Source organism: Pantherophis guttatus, chromosome 3 (assembly GCF_059756535.1).
Source record: "Pantherophis guttatus breed Tessera chromosome 3, ASM5975653v1, whole genome shotgun sequence".
Taxonomy (NCBI): Eukaryota; Metazoa; Chordata; class Lepidosauria; order Squamata; family Colubridae; genus Pantherophis; species Pantherophis guttatus.
The window spans coordinates 133032400-133056374 of record NC_142065.1 but is presented as its reverse complement, the minus strand read 5'-3'; the positions used below and the strand labels follow the sequence as shown (position 1 = coordinate 133056374).

Sequence of the window (23975 nt, the reverse complement as noted above, 5' to 3'; positions counted from 1 at the left end):
ACATAGATTATAACTCAATTATTACCCATCTTTTATTTTACAGTATAGCAAAAATCATCTACCAGATATAGGATTGTTCTACATCCATTTTTCCCATATACATCTTGTTTTCCCCTCTAGCTGTATTCTCTGCAGCTGGATTGAAATGTTGTATTGAAATGGCCAGAAGCTACCGTTAGTGTTGATCAGCTGGTTAATTGATTAGCTCATTGTGTTGGCTGCCTCTTTTCAATATTCTGAGATTAGTACAAAAAATGTACACAGACAATTTCAACACACTTTGCAGGAACCAAGAAATGGAAACAGAGCCATGTGAAAATACAGTGACAGAGAAATATAATTTCATATCTGAAATACTGATGTAAATTGCACAGAATTCTGGGTTCAATCCACAAATACTAATTTTAGTGGCAGACACTTTGGAACTTAAAATGTAACTTCAGGATTAATTAGCTCTGGTGGGCAGTTCTGTGTATTATAATTTTCAATTCCAGTATAGTAATGGAACAGATATTTTTTTCTAAGCCTCAAAGGCACATTATATAAGCAATTCCCTTTCCTGAGGACTTTTTTTGTTTATTAACAAGTGCAACTTTAATAATTCTAACATGTTGAAATTTAATATATCAAAGATAGTGATTTTTTTTATAACTAACCAGTATAATTATGTTCCTAAAATAAAATTGATTAGATCTGTACAATTTCAATTTTAAAAAAAACAGACGAAATTATTCCACCACCAGCCCAGTATCATTTTTAAAAACTTTATGGCTGTAATTAAAAATTCCAGAAAATTAGGTTAAAATAACTATATAATAATAAAAAAATCAACTGTAACCAAGCAAAGCAATTCAAATATCTAAAAAAAAAAAAACTAAACCTTTTTTCTTTCTTTTAAAATAGGATTTAAAAGGTTTGGAAGAAGCAACCACTAAAATATAGCATAGGTCTGCGGCATGATATTTTAGAGATGTCATGGAATAATTCACATAAATTATTGCAATGTTCCTCTCTGGTAATTGACCACCTCATCTCAGAAGAGTCATCTTCTAAGTTACCCAATCATTTCACAATTTAGATTGTACTTTAATATTCTTACTTCCCCCACTTCAGCCCTTTTTCCCAAGAATTATTTGGAAGGATAGAGGATTGAATATCAAGAAAAGTTGTTTCAAATGAATATAGGTAGAAATATCTATAAGTTGAGTTTAACTTCTGATAACGTTATAGACAGTCCAATATAAAAAAGAGTTTTCATTGACTTCTAAGATATCTATCTCTCTTATTTTTTATTTACTGGTATATTTTTACTGGTACTATGCCAGCCAAGTGGGATATCATTCCTGGGATGCAAAAGATTTGACAACTATTAGATAGCAATATAAAACTATATATATCTATATTTACAATTTTTGTTCATCTGGGTTTTAGTTGTTTTTTGTTTTGTTTCCCAAAAATTCTAATTCAATCATCATGATGAAAAGAGACTTTTTTAAAAAAAATCTTTTTCAATTTTGTGCTTTACTTCCTATATGAGCAGTAAGTATATTGTAGTTTTTCTCTAAAACATCAGACTGAATATATATTTAAAAGTGATTTAATAAGTTAAAGAATAATCACAAAATGATTGGTGATAGGAATCATAATAATAAGATTCATAGCAATTTTAACACATGATTAACGTATGAAGCACTACAGACTATGATAAATTTATTTGTTCTTTGTTAAGCAATTAATTCCACATATTGGGAAACAAAACCTAACCCAAGCAATGTTTTTAATCACAGCCAACCTATTTCATGGTTCATTAGTAGAAATTCATCCTTGTTAGAGTTTGCAGCAATCCAACCAGCACACAAGTAAATAATTCAGCAGGATTCATTTATAGAAGAAACTTGTTTATATACAATAATGTAAAGCATGATGCATGTATACAATGCCCATGCAGCAGAAGCCAGAACCAGAACTCAGAATCCAGAAGCACAGAAGCACAGAATCCTTATACATATACAGAGCAGTTAAGCTAAGACACGCCCAGGCTCCAAGCTGTCTGACATGGCTCTCAGTCACCAAACAGTTCCCATTGGCTGACTTGTTGTTATGGCTATACCAGTTCATAATTTCTTATACACTGAAAATCCTGGGTTCTAAAAAAAATGTGATGTTTGGATGACCTAGGGGATCAATTATGCTAACAAACATCTTCCTTGATTCTTCTAAGATTTTCTGCCCCATAACTATTTTACAGAGAAAGAGAGGGAGGGAGGGAGGGAGGGAGAGGGAGAGCATAGCAGCTCAATAGCATCTGTATTTCTGATAATTCTTCTGGGGTAAATAAGTCCTATTATCTTCCTTAGGCAGAGAGTGTTGGTTCAGTGGTTAAGATGTTGGGCTTGTCATCTGGAAAGTTGACAGCTCCAGTTTGAGAACCAGGCACCATGCAATGGGGCGTGTTACAGATGAAAATACCTAACCTGATATCTGTAAATATGTGTGCTTGTTTATATGTCATTGTGTGATGTCATTGTGTCACTTACCATTGGTTAGTACTTACCATTAGCCCCGCCTTCTCTGTATATAAGTTCTTGCTCCTCCCAGATTAGTGCCTGTCTAATTGTGTTCCTGAGGAAGAAAAGAAATAAATATTACTATTACAAGAAAGCCTACAGTCTCTTATATATGGGCCTAACCAGGATAACCAAACTAGCAACAAATTGGTAGCAAGAGGATGGTTTGGTAGGCCCAACCGAACATAAAGATGCAAGACTCACATAACGACAAAAGAAGACCTGCCACCAGATACATAACGAAAAGAATGGCAGCTCAACTAACTCCTGACAAATATACACCACTTGAAAATATTAAGAAACAAACGCAATTACAAGAAAATGAACTGCTAACACCAAACAAAGAAGATGAGGTAAAAAGAAAAATACTAGAATTAATAGAAACAACTACAGCTGAATCAAATCTGCTTGTGAAAATCCGCAGCATAATAAACGACCACGGAACAGCAGCAGATAACGAAAATAACAAACAAGAAAACTGCAAGGTAAGAAATTCAACCCCTGACTTCAAAAATGACACCAAAGATGGCGACAGCTTCCCGCCTTTTTCATGGCAGCCATCTTACCCACCTAATACCTCTAAAATGCCTGACCAATTACTAAAAGAATTCCAAACCTCAAACTACGAAATAAAAAACAAAACCTACCAAGAAGATGATTACCCGAGTCCAAAAACAAATAAAAAACAATTATTTAAACAAAACAAAGCTCAACCTACTGAAGTAGAAATAGACAATGCTATACAGGTGCTAACTGCAGCACTCGGGACTAAACTAACAATACCAAACAAACAACCAGAAAATGAAATAGAAAATTCTAAACTACCATCTACCAAAGGCCAAAAAGAAATAGACTGTCTAAAGAAAGGCCTAGCCACCCGAAGAAAGACAAGCTGGCAATCATACTTACCTACTGAAGAGCAGCTCCCTGAACAACCCGGCTCCATTGGCAATGGCGGCCCGCCTCAAGCTCCACTTACTGACGACCTCAGAGAAGACTCCCCGATGAGCAGAGCAACACCCCAGGCATTCTTCAGTCACCAGAGGCCCTCCGGAAACAAAGCAGAGCAACAGAAGGCCGTCTGGGACTTCACCCCAGGAGCTGCAGACACAGGAACCTCCCTCATCGACTGCTGGAGAAAAATGAGGACTGAGCATGCCCAGAACGAGCCTGCAAAGAAAGAAGAAGGAAACATAAATACAAGTCAGCGCAACATAGAGATAAGTAAATACAGACATACATCTACCATACCCAGGCCTTATTGTGAGTATGCTAAGGTCTTAAATCATGGACAGCTACTAAACATGAATAACACCTCACTACACTCAGGGACAATACCTCCAGACTTTATAAAATTGAAATTAGATGGAAGCAACTTAATGGAATGGGATCAGTGTTTACAGATTGTATATATGAAAGAAAATGTTTTATTTTTTATTGATAACCCACCAAATAAGCCTTGGACCTATGAAATAGACTGCCTCCACCACAAAGCATACTATATGTTAATTGTTTCTATTTCCCCAAGTATACTCCCCAGTATAGAGCATAATTTAACTGTATTTGAAGTATATCAAAAATTATTCAGACTGTTCTATAGCAAAAATGTAGCCACTACCACAAAAATCTCTAGGGAATTCTATTCTGCCAAACTAAAACATGATACATCCATGAGTGAGCATATCTTGAATTTAAACGCTGTAAGAGCAGACCTTATTCAAAGGGGAGAAACCATTTCTGACAACACCATGAAAAGCATTATAATTAACTCACTAGATCACAGCTGGGATAACTACATTACACTAATAGATAACCTAAGTATAGAGCAAATTACTTTAGAAAACCTTACCAATAAGCTTATTACTGAAGATAGACTTAGAAGAGAGCGATATACACAACAAAGAGAAGGTAGAAATCAAAGAAGGACTGATTTCAGGGCCAGAGACAGATACCCACATGAATGTCTCACATGTGGATCTGAAAGACATCAGAGTAGAGACTGTCCCAAGAATATAGGATACAGTGACTCATATAAACACAAGGATAGAAGAATACACTTTTTAGACAGAACCTCCCCAGATTACAGGTATAAGAGAAGAGAATCACCACACTCTAGAGAAAGACAAACATACAGAAATAACCCTAGAGAAAATAAGAAAGGATCACTATATGGAATAAGAAATAATAACACTTTGATATCTGATTCACTCAACACCTGGCTCATAGATTCAGGAGCCACATGCCATACAACTCATAATAGAGAAATATTAAGTAACTTCACTGAAAAGAAATATTATATTAAAGTAGCAAACCAAAATAGAGTCCTAGTGAGAGGAATAGGAGACACGCATATAAAAGGTATAGGAAAAATAGAGGGGGTACTATTTGTGCCCGAAATTCCAAATAACATATTGGCAACCCTAAAGTTAAGCTTAGACAATGCAATAGAAACCACTTTCAGAGGTGGAAAGGTATTCATGACTAAGAACAACAGAAACATAGGTAAACTATTTACAAATGATGGACTAACATACCTACTGCCACAAGATAACGAACTAGTCTATGCAAACTATCAATTAAGAAACAAAAAACCAAATTCAGATAGCCATGATGAAAATAATGATAAGAATGCATCAAACACTGATACTAATATGTCTGAAAATTTAAACAATGGAAAACCTATCCACGATAATTGTAGTCACTTACTCCACAGAAAGCTAGGACACGCGAGCTTTCCAGTCATACGAAAAATGTTAGAGTGTTCCGAAGATTTAAAAATAAAGAACTGTAAAAATTACTTAGAATGCTCTGTATGCAATTCTTCCAAAATTAAAAACAAGCCAAAACCCAAAAAAGCCACCCGCACCACACAATCAACCTTTCAACTAATTCATATGGATGTAGTAGGCCCATTAAAACCTTCAATTAAATACAAAAAAAGATACTTCCTGACCATAGTCGATGACTATAGTAGATTTGGTTTTGTATACACCCTTAACCACAAAAGTGAGGTTTTCAAAAAATTTAAGGAGTTCTTTAAAATGGTAGAAACACAATACAATACCAAAATCAAACAAATAATGACTGACAGGGGGTCGGAATTCCTATCCAACGAATTTTCAATTTGGCTAAAATCACAAGGAATATTGCACTTTAAATCTTGTCCATTTTCCCCATTCCAAAATGGAGTCTCTGAAAGGAAGAATGGTTTGCTACAAACCATGGTTAAATGTGTGTTAGATGATGCTGGTTTAAACCAGTCATTCTGGGCTGAAGCCCTTAATTATTCCAATTACACTATAAATCGCTTATGGTCCAGTACAATCAATAAGACCCCATACGAACTCATGTATGGAAGGAAACCAAAAATTGGGCATTTACACGTATTTGGTGTATCTGCTGATGTATATGTGCCCTCACAGTTAAGACGCAAAGGAGAGAAAGTATCCAAAAGACTGATATTTATGGGGTACGAATCAGGAACCAAGGGATATCGCTTCATTGATAAAAATAATCACTTCATTGTATCCAGATCTGCCGTGTTTCATGAACACATGAACTGGTCAAAATTACATCTCAATGAAATTTACCCAGAATCAAAAAATATTACACACACGCACGCAAAACATCACACATCAGATACGAACCCCAAATCCACATCTACTAACAGAATCAAATGCCCAGTAATAGTTAATGATGAATGGAAAAAAGGACACCCCACTTTGAAAGTAGATCAATTAACCGAAAAAGAAGCTAAGTATATGCATAGCGATGAACATCCCCAGAATAGGCCCATTAGATCCAATAGGGGCATAATTCCTAAAAGATTAGATGATTACGTACTGTCTATCCAAGCTAAACACCTGACTCCTAACACATATGATGACATACTTAAGCTACCCCTAGAAGAAAAAAGTAAGTGGGAGGAAGCAATGAAAAAAGAGATGGACAGTTTGAGAGAACTAAATGTATATACACCAACAGACCTGCCCACTGAGAAATCCCCTATTGGCACTAGGTGGATCTATAAAATCAAGGAGCTAGAGGATGGTAAATTCCTATACAAAGCCAGGTTGGTGGCTCAAGGCTTTGCCCAAAGATTTCCGGATGACTATGAAGACACTTATTCCCCAACCGTTAGATCAGAAAGCGTGAAAACAGCACTAGTATTAGCTTCTATCTTAAATCTGGAAGTATATCAATTTGACGTGCAGACAGCCTATCTGCACGCTGATCTAGATAAAGAAATTTATGTGAAAGCACCCCCAGGAAAGGATACAAAAAAGGGAGAAATTTGGCTATTAAACAAGAGCCTTTATGGACTAAAACAGTCCGGTAAGCGGTGGTATGAGTGCTTATCAAAGATACTTAAAAATATGGGTTTTGTAGCTACTTCATCTGATTTTTGTTTTTTCACAAAAAAAAATAATGATTCTATTGAATATGTTTTGATTTATGTTGATGATATATTGTATTTTGGACACGACAAAATTAAATGTGATAATTTCGCTGAACAACTAGGCAAAAATTTCAACTTAAAAATATTAGGAAAGGTAAATAAGTATCTAGGAGTCCAAATTGACAAAACAGATAAGGGGTTCAAATTATCTCAGAAAGACAAGATTATGGAACTCATACAAAAATGTAATTTAATTAATTCAAAAATTTGTGATACTCCTATGTCAACTGATTTTTATAGGAATGTGTATAATGAGTACGAACCATTCAAGGATAACACGTTATATCGATCAATTATTGGGTCCTTATTATACATATCTAATTGGACCAGGCCTGATATCACCCTTGCTGTAAATTTGTTGTCAAGACATGTAAGCAATCCTAACTCATACCACTGGGAAGGAATTAAGAGGATTCTAAAATATCTAAAGTCTAGCATTGATATGTGCTTATTCTTAGAACCATTCATTTCTGAAAAACCAACTTTGACCTGCTACGCTGATGCTGATTGGGCTACTGATTCAAAAACCAGAAAAAGTACTTCTGGATATGTTTTTCTTATAAATGGCTGTGCGGTGCACTGGTACACAGGCAAACAGAATTTAATTGCCACTTCCACAGCGGAAGCCGAATATGTTTGTTTATCCAAAGCGGTCAACAATCTAACTTGGTTCGATGACTTGTTAACCAATGTGTGGGATGAACCTGTTTATCCAATTATTATCAATGAGGACAATAAGGCAGCAATTGATATATCAGCTTCCGAAGCAATAGGTCAACGATCTCGACATATCGATATAAAATATAAACATGTAAGACAACTGTCAAGTATAGGATTTATTAAAGCTATCCATTGCAATACTAGTGAACAAATTGCTGATATCCTCACTAAGCCATTGCCAACCAAACAACATATGTATTTGACTTCCAAACTTGATGTGCATATATAATCTTAATAACCCACCATTAGTTAGGTATTTTAGAGGGGGATTTGTTACAGATGAAAATACCTAACCTGATATCTGTAAATATGTGTGCTTGTTTATATGTCATTGTGTGATGTCATTGTGTCACTTACCATTGGTTAGTACTTACCATTAGCCCCGCCTTCTCTGTATATAAGTTCTTGCTCCTCCCAGATTAGTGCCTGTCTAATTGTGTTCCTGAGGAAGAAAAGAAATAAATATTACTATTACAAGAAAGCCTACAGTCTCTTATATATGGGCCTAACCAGGATAACCAAACTAGCAACAGGGCGAGCTTCCATTATTTGCCCCAGCTCCTGCACATCTAGCAGTTTGAAAGCATGCAAATGTGAGTAGATAAATAGGAACCATTTCGGTGGGAAGGTAACAGCATTTTGTGTGCCTTGGTGTAAACTCATGTTTACACATGACCATGGAAAGGGTCTTTGGACAATACTGGATCTCTCACTTCTAAGAAACAATGATAAGCACCACCCCCTAGAGTCAGACATGACTGAACAGGACAAATCTTTACCTTTACCTTCCTTAGAGAATGAAATAAGGGAGCATAAAATGGGTCAGTACAGCTCCATGTTTTGCATGGACATATGCTTTCCTCTCCAGGTAAAGATCAAGAGGAAGATTATCCTGAAAAGTGGAGGAAGCTAAATAAGGTAGCAGGTACCTTATTAGCAAATTTGAATTTTGTAAACAGCTATGGCCATTCTAGTAGACATTTTGTGAATGGCCCCATGTGACCCCATGTTTGGGATAAGCTTATCTTGTGACATATAGCTATTATATAAGGAAAGGTTTGTAAAATAAATGTCCTCCACTAGCTACTTTCACAGATCAAGCTAAGATGTAATTGACTTATTTGATTTTGGCCCTATGCATTAAGGAAATTTAGCCATTATGGTTTGTAAAACATAGTTTATGAATCAGGTTTTTTGTAGTTATATACACTTACTTGTTCAGAAATCCATGCAATTTAGTGTGATATGGGACTAATCCTTTTTTTAGCAACTTCCAGTATGACTATACAGGACTCTCCCAAGCTTGATCAGTAATAAGGCTTAATTAATTCAGCACATTTATATAGGAGTGTTTATATTGTTCTATATCGTACAATGTCAGGATGTTGTATAATAAAAGGACACTATTAAATAAAACAATGTGGAGATTAGCAAATTTTCAAAGCTGTTAGGGAATCTTGTCAAGAGCAAAAGAAGGACTTTTCATAATCCCATAGTATTTGCTCTGAAATGAATAGGATTATTTCTAAGGTCTCCTTTGACCAAATATATTTAAATGAACTATGGCTAAGCACCCATGTACTAATGTTATATGTTCAGAACAAATCAGTTCCTCTTTAAATAGTATATTGATGTGTATTAAGTACATTACAGGTTTATGTGCAAATCAGCCCCATTCAAATATATATTTACAAGTCAATTGGAAGAGTTGATTTTATCTGAATTTACATTTTAGTTCAAAGAGTTTATTTGATCTATTTTTAATTTTTTTATTCAAATTGGTTTGTATCAAAGATTCAGTTTGATTCAGTAAATGTATGTGCATCAAATACCTTACTTGAATTGATCCTTAAATTCAAAGAGTATTGGTTCAAAGAGTCAATTTAAGAATCAGTATTAACCTTCAAATTGAGGTCTCACAGAGCCATGATATGTTATGTTCCAATGAAATGAAACATATTTTGTGTGTTCCTCTATAGAGAAGTGAGAAACCAAAGATTTTGAGTCCCCATTGGTCTCTATGGGAACTCTGTTCCTTGATCTCTAACTTCTCTTTCTTGGACCTCAAAGGTAATTCATGGTAAATTATATCTAGAACCAAATCTCCATATAGACCAAATATTTTTTACTCCCCAATTGCATCAAAACTATGTGAATCCAGCCTGCAATATTCTTAACTATCAACTTGAAAATCCTGAAAATATGTGTTATGGTCCACTGGCAGCCTGTGGAGCTGGCAGCAGAGTTGGACATGAGGAGGCAGAGAAGGAACATGGGCCAGTCCTGGAGTCTGGGGAAGGCTTGAACAAGGGCTCTGTGTCGGAGGTAGAGAGGGGCCCAGGGCCATGTCGTAGATATGTTCTGCCTCCAGAGCCTCCGGAATCTGACATCAGCGAGGCAGAAGAACAGTGTGAGCCTGTTCACAGTGTGCGCATGCACAAAGCTGCCAGAAGGCAAGAACAATTAAGGAAAAAAAGGGTGACTTGGGAGTAAGGCTTGGAATTGATTGACCCCTCCCATAAGACATAAAAGAGGAGCAAATGGACGTGAGCAGGATTGCAGGATGCAATTAGTTCATAAAGTCGATTCAAGCTCTGAGAAGTCCATTTGACTCTGTGCTCCATTTGGCCTTGCAAAACTAATTGACAATTAAGTGTCTGGCAACGTTTCAAGGGAGATAAAGGTGGGTGCTTATCAATATTACCCAGTGATGGGATTCAGCCAGTTCGCACCACTTCAGGAGAACCAGTTGTTAACTTTCTGAGCAGTTTAGCAAACTGGTTGTTGGAAGAAATCATTGGGGCAGAGAACCGGTTGTTAAATTACTTGAATCCCACCATTGATTTTACCCTGAAAGACTGTGTCAACTCGAGCAGACATCTGTCGGAATCTTCACAGACTGTTTGTGAATGATTACGTGCTGTGAATGGCCATAATTCACAGCCATCTCAATAAAAGAGTTTTTTTTTAAAATTGTGATTTATGCTTTCTCAGGAAGCTTTGATTAGAACAATATGCATAGATCAATTAAGAATTTCTCCAGCTGACCAATAGGAAAGCACAAAGGACATCATTTGTTGTGAGTAGGGGGGATAACACCTAAATAGCACAAACAGGCTTTAAAAAAATAGGTTGGGGGCAATGAGGGGAAACAGGTGAGAAAGCAGAAGGAGGCTTGAATCAAAGATTCTTGACAACAGAAAAGGAATTATCTCTCCATTCTGCAGAATTGTAATTTTTCAAAGCAATAACAACTTTGTTCCAGGATCAAATATTCTGGGTATTAATGGTAGGGTTCACCCACCCAGTCAGCCCCATCACTTCTAATGTCAAACCCCAGCAATGCTTTGGGAATACATCAATCCAGAGTTGATTCTGAACAGGCACTAGCACATTTAGAGACCAAATAATAAATGCCACCCCCACCCCCACCCCTTTTTGGCTTATTTTGGCTTGCTACCAATCAGCAGTCACAGATGCAGTCACATGTTGATCAGGATCCAGATTTAAATAACTGTCATTGTCATAATGTTAACCTCTGTGAATTCAAGACATTTGTTCTTCATTTTGTAAGGGTGGACTTCAAGGAGTGCTAAAGTTAGCTGGGAGCTCATTTAATTTCTGTTTAAGTTAATAATCAACATTCCCTTGAATTAATTGTGAAGTGTTGTAATTTAGTAGTAGAGGGAGACTTCCATTAAGATTCCTGATTAGGCGAACACTAATACAGTTGCAAAGGTTATACAAATTTGTAACCTGCTCAACATTAATTACATATATAATTGCAGTTAGATAAGATGGAAAATAGTATTAGCAATGTGGAGTATAATATTTCTTAGAAACCATGGCTACCCTAATTCTAGTGATGTTCCTTGATCTAGCCCTTCCCTGTAAAATATTGTATTCTTTCACATATTCAACTTTTCACATCCATCTTACGTTGTTCTTTCTACCTGCTCCATTCATTTCTGTTCAGTTTTGTTTTATTTTTTGTGCTGTTCCATGACCATAATAAAAAATGAAATTTAATGTTGTTCTTCTATGATTGCCCTTTCTAAGGCTGCTGTTTACAGATTCAAGTTCATCTTAATGTTCTGGAACTATGCTTCCCTGCTTTCTACTAGCCTTCTCCAAGATTTTTGGTTGAACCCTTTCTTATGGTGTACCTCTCTTATGATTTGATCATTTATGCCAGATAACTATTGGTAACCTTTTCTTCTCTCCATCTTTCACTTAAAAACCATATATGCACACACATAGGTAGTGCAAACTACTAATCCAGGTGGAATATGATGCTTGGTTTGCACTTCCAACTAAGGAACTAAGTTTCCTTAATATGTATTACATATCTATTGACAACACCAAAATCCTCGAAAGGATGGAAGACTGAGTCAATCTTGAGTCAGTGAGACTTGAACTGCTGAAATGCTGGCAGTTGGCAGTCCACAGAATTAGCCAAGAGACGTGGCTAAGATGCTGAGCTTGTTGATAGAAAGGTTGGCAGTTCAGTGGTTCGAATCCCTAGTGCCGCATAACAGGGTGAGCTCCCATTACTTGTCCCAGCTCTGCTAACCTAATAGTTCGAAAGCACGTAAAAAGTGCAAGTAGAAAGATAGGGACCACCTTTAATGGGAAGGTAACAGCGTTCCGTGTGCCTTTTGCATTTAGTCATGCCGGCCACATGACCATGGAGATGTCTTCGGACAGCACTGGCTTTTTGGCTTTGAAGTGGAGATGAGCATCACCCCCTAGAGTCGGGAACAACTAGCACATATATGCAAGGGGAACCTTTACCTTTTACCTTTATACTGCATTCTAACCACTGAACCACCATGGCTCTTATGTGCATTTGGAGCCTATTTATGTGCAGTCTATTTCCCACTACTAAATGTGCATGGAAGAGGCCTAATAAAATAGATAATGGATACATTTGAGAAGGCTGATTAAGAAATGATCTTTTTTCTTGTAGTATTATGGGAGGTAACAGGACTTATAATTATTAATGTGAATGTTTATAGTTTTGTGGTTTATTCATTGTTTTATTGTTATTGTACTGATATGTTGTGTTAGAGCTGTGGAGAAGATGTATGTTGATCATAGGTAGATATATGGGCTGAATGAGGATATAATGATTACTAGGGTTGCTTCAGTCGTAAGAGTGAGGAGTATTATTTTAGTAAGTATATGTCATTTTGGTATAAAACCTGTGAGTGGGGTTAGATTGCTGAGTGAAAAGATTGTGAGCATGAGGACTGATTATCGTTGTGGGGAGATTGTTCATAAAGTTCCCATATCTTTTATTCTTGTTGTTGAGTAGAGTATTAGCAAAATTTGAGTGATGGATAGTAACTAGATGATTAGTGTTAGTGCAAACCTGTTTGGTACAAGAGCCACTATAGAGATAATTCAGGCAATAAATGAGAAAAATTATAAGTTTTTGAGTTCAATTTGATTTAGTCTACCTAGGCGTTCAATTGTGATTGATAGGATTGCTCTTGATAATAGGACAGTTTGGTTAATTTTCTTAGATATAATTATTAAATTAAATTAATATAATATAATTAAAATAAATGTTGGTGCTAATATATGTCAGGTTAGGTTTCCTAGGCTTGTTATAGTTGTGATTACTTGGGAATTTCTGGCAGTCAGAAGTGGAATGAGGCTGCTGAATTTTTTTTATTGTTGTTGTTTCTATGTTTCATGGATGATAGGATTTGGACATAATTGAAATTATAGATAGGTTATTGATCTCTAGGCAGGCTTGGGATATGTTGCAATGTGTTGATATATTACTAGAATAGTGCTGAGGATATTAAGATGTTAGATTTATTAGTAAAGGCCACAGTGGTATTTTCAGGGTATGGGCCCATAGCTTATTTATCTGACTTTACGTAAGGTAGAAGGTAGCATATATGGAAATACTGAAGGTTTTGGAATTTCAAATGCATGTTCAAATCTTGGCCTTCCAGTATTAAGGAGAAGATTTGAACATCTGTGTCAGTTTTAAGCTTATTGCATGGTTGGGCCTAATTATCTTAATCAGTTTGTTGAATAATATAATTTTTGATTAAAGTTTATATAAAATACTAGTTTTAATTTTAATTAAAAGTTAAGTTTTATTTACTTAGCTAGGAATTATAATGCCACCAATAAAAATCATATCAATTTATGGCCCTTAATAATAATACTAATCACAATAATGCTTTCCACTATGTACAGCTTACAAATTACTCACTTCACAAAGACTATCTTCCCACTCATAAAATAAAATATTCATCAAGAAATAACAACAACAACAAAAACTCCTCCAAACCCATTTCAGCCTAACCTTGGATCAATCTTCATAGGTATAATGACCAAACCTCCTACAACCAATAACATACGAATGATAACATTATACCAAAAATAATTAAACTAAGCACACTAATCATTACCCTAGCAAGCCTTCTATTATCAACAGATGTGCCATTTATATTAACTCACCAAATCCTCCCAAACCCCAAGACACTGAACTTTTTCTTCAATCAACTTGCCTTCTTCAAGATGCTTCAAGATGCATAAAAACACTAAAATTCAGCCAATAAATCTCCACATAACTAACTGACTTCTGAACTTTTTTTTTAAAAAAAAGCTGCAAACCAAAATATCTCAAAAGGTACAAAATATACATGTCCAGTTGCTATGACTCCACTTTCAGACACCTGGATGACAGAGAATCTTCATTGATATATTGTTACTCACTTTAGAGAGGAAACCTGCTGAGATTGACATGGGAGGATTTGGTACATTCCAATGCTCTCTACCTAATTAACTTGCTTTAATTGTTGAAGCTGCTTGAATGAGCAAAACATCTCAAACCAATACAAAAAAAAGTTCAATTGCCATGATTCAATTGACAGACAGCTTTACCTGGATGACTAAGAATCTTCATCGACATAAGGACCAAAGGTTTAATGAACACCACCCTACATTCAATTCACACAATACAACAACAAAATCTAATCAAAAACTACCTAAAGTTTTTATGGTGTTATTTGGCATTTACAATTATTTGAGGCACAATCCTTTTTATAATGAATGAAAATCAAATAATATTTTGTGTTTGTGATGTGTCTAGGGGGGGATGTCCAAGAGAGAGTGAGCTATCAAATAAGCCAGTGAAATTATCGCCACAATAGTTCCTGCTGTTATAAGATCTCAAATAATATGTTATTTGACATCTCATAACAGTATATCATAATATGGTATGATAGCAAGTATGATTTAGGAAAGAATGCTAAATTCTGACTGAAAACTGGAGTCAACTGTTTATTCAACCTTGAAACTCAATAGGTCATTTTGGGTTAATCATTATTTCACAGTTTAACATAATTTACACAATCATTTTGTAGATATTATAGAGTGAAAGAAATCCTATATGATTTCCAATCTTTCAAGAAATAGTGATGTTTTAACAAGCAAATAAATATTTATTAAACAAATGAATTATAAATAACTGAATAGGTGATCTTCTGAATATATATGACAGATACCAATTGGAAAAAAATGCCCAAGAAAGTTAACAGCAGAGAATTAGATATTTTCCTCTGAATTGTGGAGAGGGGAGATTTAATCCTTTTCTTGCTATGCCTTCCAGTAGTCTTGGTTCAGGGAAATCCATTATTACCCCAGAGAGTAGCAGTGATTTAGACAGAATCACAGGAAAGGCTGATCACCTAGTGAAACAGGGAAACATGCATTGGATTACCTGGAGATTCAGAGGTCATACAGAGGGTAGCAATTGTTTCTCAACCTCAGCCTAACGTGCTGGCTAGGGAATTCTGAGAGTTGGAAAAGTTCACACATCTTAAAGTGAATGAGGTTGATAAACACTGCCTCAGGATATCACATGTCGCTTCCCCACTGAGGTTGGGAAACACTGATACAGCCCATGAGTTACATCTATATATGTACACTATTAAGTTTACAAGTTAAGAACCATTTTCATCTGCTTTTCATTAACATTGCAAATCTTTGGTTTAGTGAATTCCTTGCTTTTATCTTCCTTCTGCTTCTCTCTCTCCATATTTGGACCATAAATTCAGGGAACAAAGTCTACTCTAAAAACATGAATAGATGTATACCCCAAATATAGCAAATACTGTATAGTCTCAATGAAAATAAAAGACTATATTACATAACAAGATATATTTGTTATATTATCTATAATATTATTGTAGCACAAAAGGTGAAAGGAATTAGAGTGTTTTACTAGCATTTGTGGAAGTACAAGAAGAGCAAATAATATTCCTAGCATAATAGTGCTAGGAATCAGTAAAATTATAATGAGTTGTGCAACTGGATATAAATGCTTCAAGAAACAAATTAATACAATGGAATGTTCAATATTTGCATTGGCTTATTCAAATGTAAATTATTGTATAAGGTTTAATAATTTGTCTAAAGATGAAAAGGGATTTTATACAAACAGTAGAAGACTTTATACTAACAGAATGTCATATCTGAATGTGGCTTGTGGATTTTGCTACCACTGTTTGCTTTAACAGAGATTGCCCTTCAATTATATTGCTGTATATCAATGTTCTTTTATTTATTACATCAATATGACAGTGAAACCCTCTACATTTACTTATAATTTATATTTCAATCCTCCTCTGATTATCCTCTTAAAGGCTTTTTCTACTTAGCCTTATGTTAATAAATATGTGCTGCAAAATGTTCTGCCTTTCATATAAAGCATATTTTTTTCTGCAAATACTTTTATTCACACTTATTTTGTTATGTTCACCAACTAATCAGCTTGCTACTTCTGTGTCTTAAAACAGTTTTGTCTGTTATATATAAAGACAAAGCATTGCCCTAATATTTGTACATCAACTACATCAGCAGATTTTGGTTAAAAATGTTGATAACATCATTAAAACTATAAGTTGTGCTTACATCTCCATGCTGGGTATCATTTGTTTTAGCACAGTAGTTTAAAAATCCTGATTAATAGCCTACAAGTATATGCCAGTCCAGCCTATTGTACCTTGTAGTTAATCTAACTATAGTTTATAAAGAAGACTGGATTTAGCTATTGTATTTTTGCCATAGCTCACAAGATACTTCATTGTTTCAAGCATAAAACTTACCATCATACCCCTAAAAGTCAACAATAACTCTAATATGAAATATAACAGGAGGAAAAAATATTAAATATTTATTTTATTTATTTATTTTATTAAATTTCTATACCGCCCTTCTCCCGAAGGACTCAGGGCGGTGAACAGCCAGAGGATAAAACACAGAGATACAAAATTTAAAATAGATTAAAACAAATTAAATAATTTAGGCTGAATTTTAAAATACCCCATAATTAAACAGATTAAAATTTGTGTTTAAAATTTAAAATTTAAATTTAAAAAAAGGAGAAGATTTAGGCCAGGCCAGCTTGATGAAATAAAAACATTTTAAGCGCGCGACGGAAAGTGCGAAGATCCGGGATCCTCCATATCTCCGGGGGGAGCTCGTTCCAGATCGTAGGTGGTGAACAAATATGTTCACCACCTTGAGTTATTTATAAAAAAACAAAGGTGGGATAGAGATCAAAACAATATTATGGATTTTGTAGATGTTTAGGTCTATAAAAATCATATTAGAACTGGCAGAGCATTATGCCCAAGAAACCAAATTTATATACTTCTAAGAAATAATTAGGATTAATATTTATGAGTGTCAACTTTTAAACCAGATTAATCTTAGTTTGTACAACACATATTTATCAGGCACATCTATCATATGACTATATTTTCAAATTCAGGATAATGTCTCCATATTCCTCCATGTTTGAAAAACTGAGATTGGTGGATAGACCTTGATAAAAGCTGGCATGAACAAAACTATATAGGAATCTGATGATCAGGTGTTGAGATGAAATAAGGTAGGTAGGACATGACAGCAGCAGGCCAAGTGACGAGAGAAATTCTTAAAAGAAACAAGAATAAAGAGTTAATCAAATTAAATAAATTGAGTTTACTCTGAATTTTGTATTCATCTTCATGTCCTCAAACCATTTGGTAGTCCCAAACATTGTAAATTATTTAGGATGTCACACCCAGTGTCACCTCTGCATAGGTCCTGTAGGTGAAAGGCAGAATAAAGTCAGAAAGCTGCAGAAATGGGAACAAAATTCAAAATCAAGAGCCCTGATGGTACAGTGGTCTAAGCACCCTGTTATTAACACAGCTGCCTGCAATTACCGCTGGTTCGAATCTCTCCAAGGCTCAAGGTTGACTCAGCCTTCCATCCTTTCTAAGGTAGGTGAAATGAGGACCCAGTTTGTGGGGGCAATAAGCTGACTTTGTATAAAATATACAAAAGTATGAAGGCTATTGCTTAACGCATTGTAAGCCGCCCTGAGTCTCCGTAGAAGGGTGGCATATAAATCAAATTTTAAAAAAAATGAGGATATTAAACAGTATGGGAATAGAAAACATTTTAACAAGACGGAATCAACATTTATATAAGAGTGTGATAGTGTGCTTTCATTTATTTATGGACTACATTTATAATGTAATTGCTGGCAATATTGATCATTCAATGTCTGAATTACACAAGAGAAGGCAGTAGATTGCCAGTGACAAAATATGTCTAGCGGGTATTTGACTGATACAACAATACATTAGCGTAATGTAACTTTAGGGAGCAAATTTGCTGTATTAGTTAATGTAAGCTCACATTTTCTCAGCTGTCATATCATGTTGTGTCAGTTCATTTCAAAACAAGCCTTGCAAGAAAAGTTTGAGTAGAAAGAATGAGTGCAGTTGTAGCATGGAGAATATTTTTTTCACATAATATGCTACTTACTTACTTAATTTTACATCTCTTTGCATCAATGTGGGATGTAAATTGTAAGAGATGAAATAGAAGATAGAGAAATTATTTATGATTGCCAACAAGAATCCTGTCAATTCATTCTCAGTGTAGGGTTTTGGCTATAGGCAATGGGAATCTGGCTTGGTAGCTAACAAAAAAAGAAGTAAAAGTACACTGCGACAGTTTATTTGATTGAAAATAACATAAAAATGAGGCATAAAAATAGAATAAAAGAAGGCATAAAAATGAGAATTGGGAATAATGACAGATTAGTGCTACTCTCTAGTTAAAATCTCTCTCTCTCTCTCTCTCTGTATGTATGTATGTGTGTGTGTGTATGTATAATTGATTATAAATTAAAGAGGGAGACAATTTTTAGGACAATTAGGAGATAGATGATAAGATATTAGATAGATAGATAGATAGATAGATAGATAGATAGATAGATAGATAGATAGATAGATAGATAGACAGACAGATAGATAGATAGATAGGAGCCTTGGTGGCACAGTGGACTAAAGTGCTGTTAAGTAGCACTTAGCTGCCAGCTACCTGCAATTACTGCAAGTTCAAATCTCACCAGGCTCAAGGTTGACTCAGCCTTCCATCCTTCCAAGGTAGGTAAAATGAGGACCCGGATAGTGGGGGCAATAAGCTGACTTTGTATAAAAAGAACACCGCTTAGCGGGCCCCCGAAAGCCCTACTAAGCAGGTATATACAAAAATATGAAGACTATTGCTTAATGCATTGTAAGCCGCCCTGAGTCTCCGGAGAAGGGTGGCATATAAATCAAACCAATAAACAAACAAACAAACAAACAAACAAACAAACAAACAAACAGATTATAATAAATATATTGCAGCATGAGGTGACAGGATACAAAGTATAATGAAGATTATTGTGCAATTCTCTATATATTAAAAGTAAATTATTCATGTTTCATTACTTGACTATTTGAAAGGATAAACTGGCCTGATCTATCCAAGTTTGTTTGTTTTTTTTTAAAAAAAAAATCAATTAACTCACTGGAGTATCATAGGAATCATAGAAAGACACCTCAGCAGCCATAGGACTGGAAACTCAAACTATTGTGGCCGGAGAGTAATATATACACTGCTTGGTGGTTGGCTCAAAGCATTATCTTATATTGATAAAAATCTCATCTGTGGCCACTCTATTCTACTTGTGGTTTTCCAATAGCAGTGTAGGGTAACAGAGGATGGATTTCCTGAAGAGGAATTAAGGATAGCCTCTAATCCATCCCAACTCATCTATTTATCTGGTATGCTTAGAACAAATCAAATCTTAGTATAATTAACTTTTCTGCCCTAGTCAACACTGAATGAAGGGGAAAAATTGTAAAGGCTAAAAGGTCAAGAAACAAAAAAGCAAAGCATTTTCCTGACTAGCCTTTCCTGATGTCAGATTCCAGAGGCTCTGGAGGCAGGACATAACTACCAGATGGCCCTGGCCCCCTCTCTGCCTCAGACACAGAGCCCTTGTCCAAGCCTTCCCCAGACTCCAGGACTGGCCCATGTTCCTCCCCAGCCTCCTCACTGTCCGACTCTGCTGCCAGCTCTGCAGGCCGGCGGCGGACCACAGCAGATTTTGTAGCTCAAGGGACATCTTAATCTTTCATAATAAATACTACTTCCAGACTTAAATCTTGTTTTATGTAATAATGTTCAGATTATGACTGTTTTAGTCATAGTGAGAAAAATCTTTAGATTTTTATCTTTAAAAAAACCAGAACAGCACATTCAATAAAAGAAATGTTATTTCCACTGAGACACAAATGTTAACATATCACTCCCCTATATAGTTTTATCAGTCCCCCCCCCCAAAAAAAACAGATAGAAACAATATGTAATACTAAATTAGACCTAAACTCAGATTTCAGTGTGTTTAGGTGGGGATTCATTGATGTGAATCAATGAATTTCCATTTTAAAACAAAGAGGATTTTATGATTTTACTGCTTGTTTCTAAGTAATTAAACATTACACCACCAACATGAGTAAAATATTATCTATTAAACTGATTACATGGATGGCAAATTCTCATTTATCTCTAAACAAAGGAATTGAAAAGAAGCTTAGGGAAATCATGATATCCCCTTTCAATATGGTTAGCATACATGGACGTAATTGAGATTTTCATTCAGACAATTTACATATATTTATAAGTCCTTTGGTTTAAAAATGTATAGGAATAGGGAAAATGTGAACACAGCAATACCACAGTGGGTTCCAAAATATTTATGTCATTTCCTTTAGCTTTACTGAGAGGAGATCTTTAGGCAAAAGATTAATATATAAAGGATTACTTGCAGAGTAATCTTATTGTGATATCAGAATACTCAGATATTACAAATGTTCTGTAAAATGCATGCCATCAATACAGTGCAACATTCATATTTTAAGTTTTAATATTAACAGTTATACACACATTCCACACAATTCAGTATTGCTATGAAACAGGCAAAGTGATCTAATGTATATTTGCTTCTTCCCTGAGTTCATTCTGTTATAAACAGTTAAGTTTATAAAAATAAGTTTATTGTTCTGTAGGAAATTAAAGAGATAATCAGTTAGGAATGAACATTCTTCTGGAAGGGAAAAAAATGAATTAACAGCTGATTAAATAATTACATTAGAAAGTCTATGCATGCCCCAAATTGAAAAATTCAGGATAATGAACTACTCTGTACATAGTGTTGTACTTAAGCAGAATGCCACACTCTATTGGTTAATTGACCCTTTTACTTATTTATGCAGTTTTCAGATATTCCATTTTTTTTATATCCAAGGAACATCACATTTAAGCCATGAAATCTGTGTGAGATCTAGTCCTACTTTAGCCATGAAATCTGTGTTACTTTGGACCAGTCAGTCTCTCTCAGGGAATTAGGGGGAGGAAGGAGTATTAGTAAGGTGACCAGACGTCCCGCTTTTGGCGGGACAGTCCCGCTTTTGAGCAATTTGTCCCGCGTCCCGCGGCGTTTTAAAAAAGTCCCGATTTTTCATTCTGCTCCTGACTCCCGGCTGCCTCCTGAATCCCCGCTGATGGCTAGAGGGAAAAAAAAGTCTTTAAACTCTTGCCGCGGGGCTTCAAAGGGCCGACCTACAGCTGATCAGTGTTAAAAAAAAAAATGAATAGACCCATGTCTGCAAAAATAGAAAAAACAGCCCCTGTTAACAGCTTCCACTAGGTTAATTAGCTGCAAAAAGCTGCAAAAAGTTCCTGGAGCAGATCCCCCCCCCCCGCTAGCTATACTGAAAACAAAGGCGAAAGCGAAACTAAACCTGCAAGGTGACAAAATGAGGCAGAGAGAGATTTCTTTCTTTTTCTTTTTCCTCACCAAAAAAGGTAGGTACAAAACTGCAAACAATGGGAAATTTTGGGCAAAAGAGGAGAGTTTAAGATTTTAAAACACAAAAGAAAAAAAGCTCTATTTAACTAGGGAATTGTAATAATTGAGATACTATTAATAATTGTATATTGTGTTGAAAGCAGAAATGGTTAAGTTGTGGTTTGGAGGAATATATGGGGGAAATTATTTGGTTTATTATTATTGGTAAATATAATTAATTGATTTGTAAAAAATTGGATTGCATGGAAATAATTGGAATATTCATGTTCATATTGATTAATATACAAAAAAGATAGTTATATAACTAATTGATTTATATTAAAATGTTGAATTTGTATTAAACAACTGTATTACATAATTACATAATTAACCAATGTGAGGATGGATATAAAAATAGATGACAATGGGAAGGGGTATAATATAGAATAGAAAGGAAAAATTGAATTTGATTAAGATTAGAGATGAGGATGAAGGGTAATATTGTTTTTTTTAAAAAATAGATGAGGAATAAATATGGCAAAAAGGAAATATAGAAATTGTAAATTTAATTGAAATGACTAAACGCTGTTTAAATTTGTGAACCGGCCAAATACTCTGTTCAAAGAAAATACATTGTATGTTTGTATGTGTGTTTCTAATTATTGCTATTTATTCATATTTGTTCTCTTTTATTCTTTAAAGTTTAACAATTCATTCTTAATCTTAATATCTTTATATTTGCTTGGGGTTGGCTTTCTTCCCTTTCATCTTTTTTATTGTACAGCAATCTTTCTCCTCAAACCTACCACCACTCTCTTTTCTTTCCTTCTTACTTTCTCTTCCCCCCACCCTCTTTTTCTCCTCCCTACTTCCTCTTCCTTTCTCCTTCTCCTCCTCTCTTCCTCCCTCTCTTACCCTCACTCCTACTCTAATTCCCATTCCTTCATCCCTCTCTATTGCTGTATCCTTTAATGCATATGGACTACTCAGAGGGCTGAAAAAGTTATTTTTGACTGGTCCTCGCACTTTTGACCAGTCCTCGAACTTATGACTGTCCTCACATTTTACATTTTTGCCCTATCTTGTCACCATGTTGAAGAGAAGCAGTTGTGAAATGAGTGACATGGTTGTTAAGAATGCTGCATGGGCATAAATGTGAGGATGGTCATAAGTGTGAGGACCAGTCAAAAGTGCGAGGACCTGTCAGAAATGACTTTTTTCAGCCCTCTGGTTAATCCTTTTGTGCATATGGACTACTCAGAGGGCTGAAAAAGTTATTTTAACTGGTCCTCACACTTTTGACCAGTCCTCGAACTTACGACTGTCCTCACATTTTACATTTTTGCCCTATCTTGTCACCATGGTGAAGAGAAGCAGTTGTGAAATGAGTGACATGGTTGTTAAGAATACTGCACGGGCATAAATGTGAGGATGGTCATAAGTGTGAGGACCAGTCAAAAGTGTGAGGACCTGTCAGAAATGACTTTTCAGCCCTCTGAGTAGTCCCTATACACATAGCCATGGCCACCCGGTCACATGACCAGCTAGCCACGCCCACCCAGTCACATGGCCTCCAAGCCACGCCCACACAATAAGTCACGCCCACAATGTCCCTCTTTACCAATGTTAAAATCTGGTCACCTTAAGTATTAGGATTATTGATTATTAATGAATTATTTTAAAAATAATAAAGGCAGGATTAAAAAGAATCAAATCTAAAAAAAAAAGTCCTTGAAAGTAAATGACACAAATCAATTTTATGCAGACCTGCTCAGAAGGAAGTTATCAAATCATTAAATTGGCAAGGCGTTCAGTCCACTGCTCCATGCAGGAATTCTAATTTGAAGCATTGTGACTAAAATTGGAAATAAGACCTATGATTCCGATCAGAAGTGTGTTGATGGGCCTCACATAAATTTGATAATAATAATGATTACAGTTCAGATGGTTTGTTTTCATAAACTACAATTTTCTCTGAATTATTGTCTCAGAGGTTGTTTTTATAATACTAATACTAGGT

General features: G+C 35.3%; 1 protein-coding gene and 1 long non-coding RNA gene across 9 annotated transcripts in view; one reads left to right on the top strand and one right to left on the bottom strand.

The window, feature by feature from the left end:
- Positions 1 to 23975, top strand: part of CDH18 (cadherin 18) — a 656995-nt gene that overhangs the window by 282814 nt on the left and 350206 nt on the right. The window lies entirely within an intron of this gene.
- Positions 15042 to 23975, bottom strand: part of LOC117662477 (uncharacterized) — a 110356-nt gene continuing 101422 nt past the window's right edge. For all 3 annotated transcript variants that reach the window (XR_015733251.1, XR_015733252.1, XR_015733253.1), the window contains 2 exons: positions 17765 to 17865; positions 15042 to 15461 (listed from right to left, as the gene is read on the bottom strand). This is a non-coding gene — a long non-coding RNA (uncharacterized LOC117662477). The remainder of the gene's footprint in view (positions 15462 to 17764; positions 17866 to 23975) is intronic.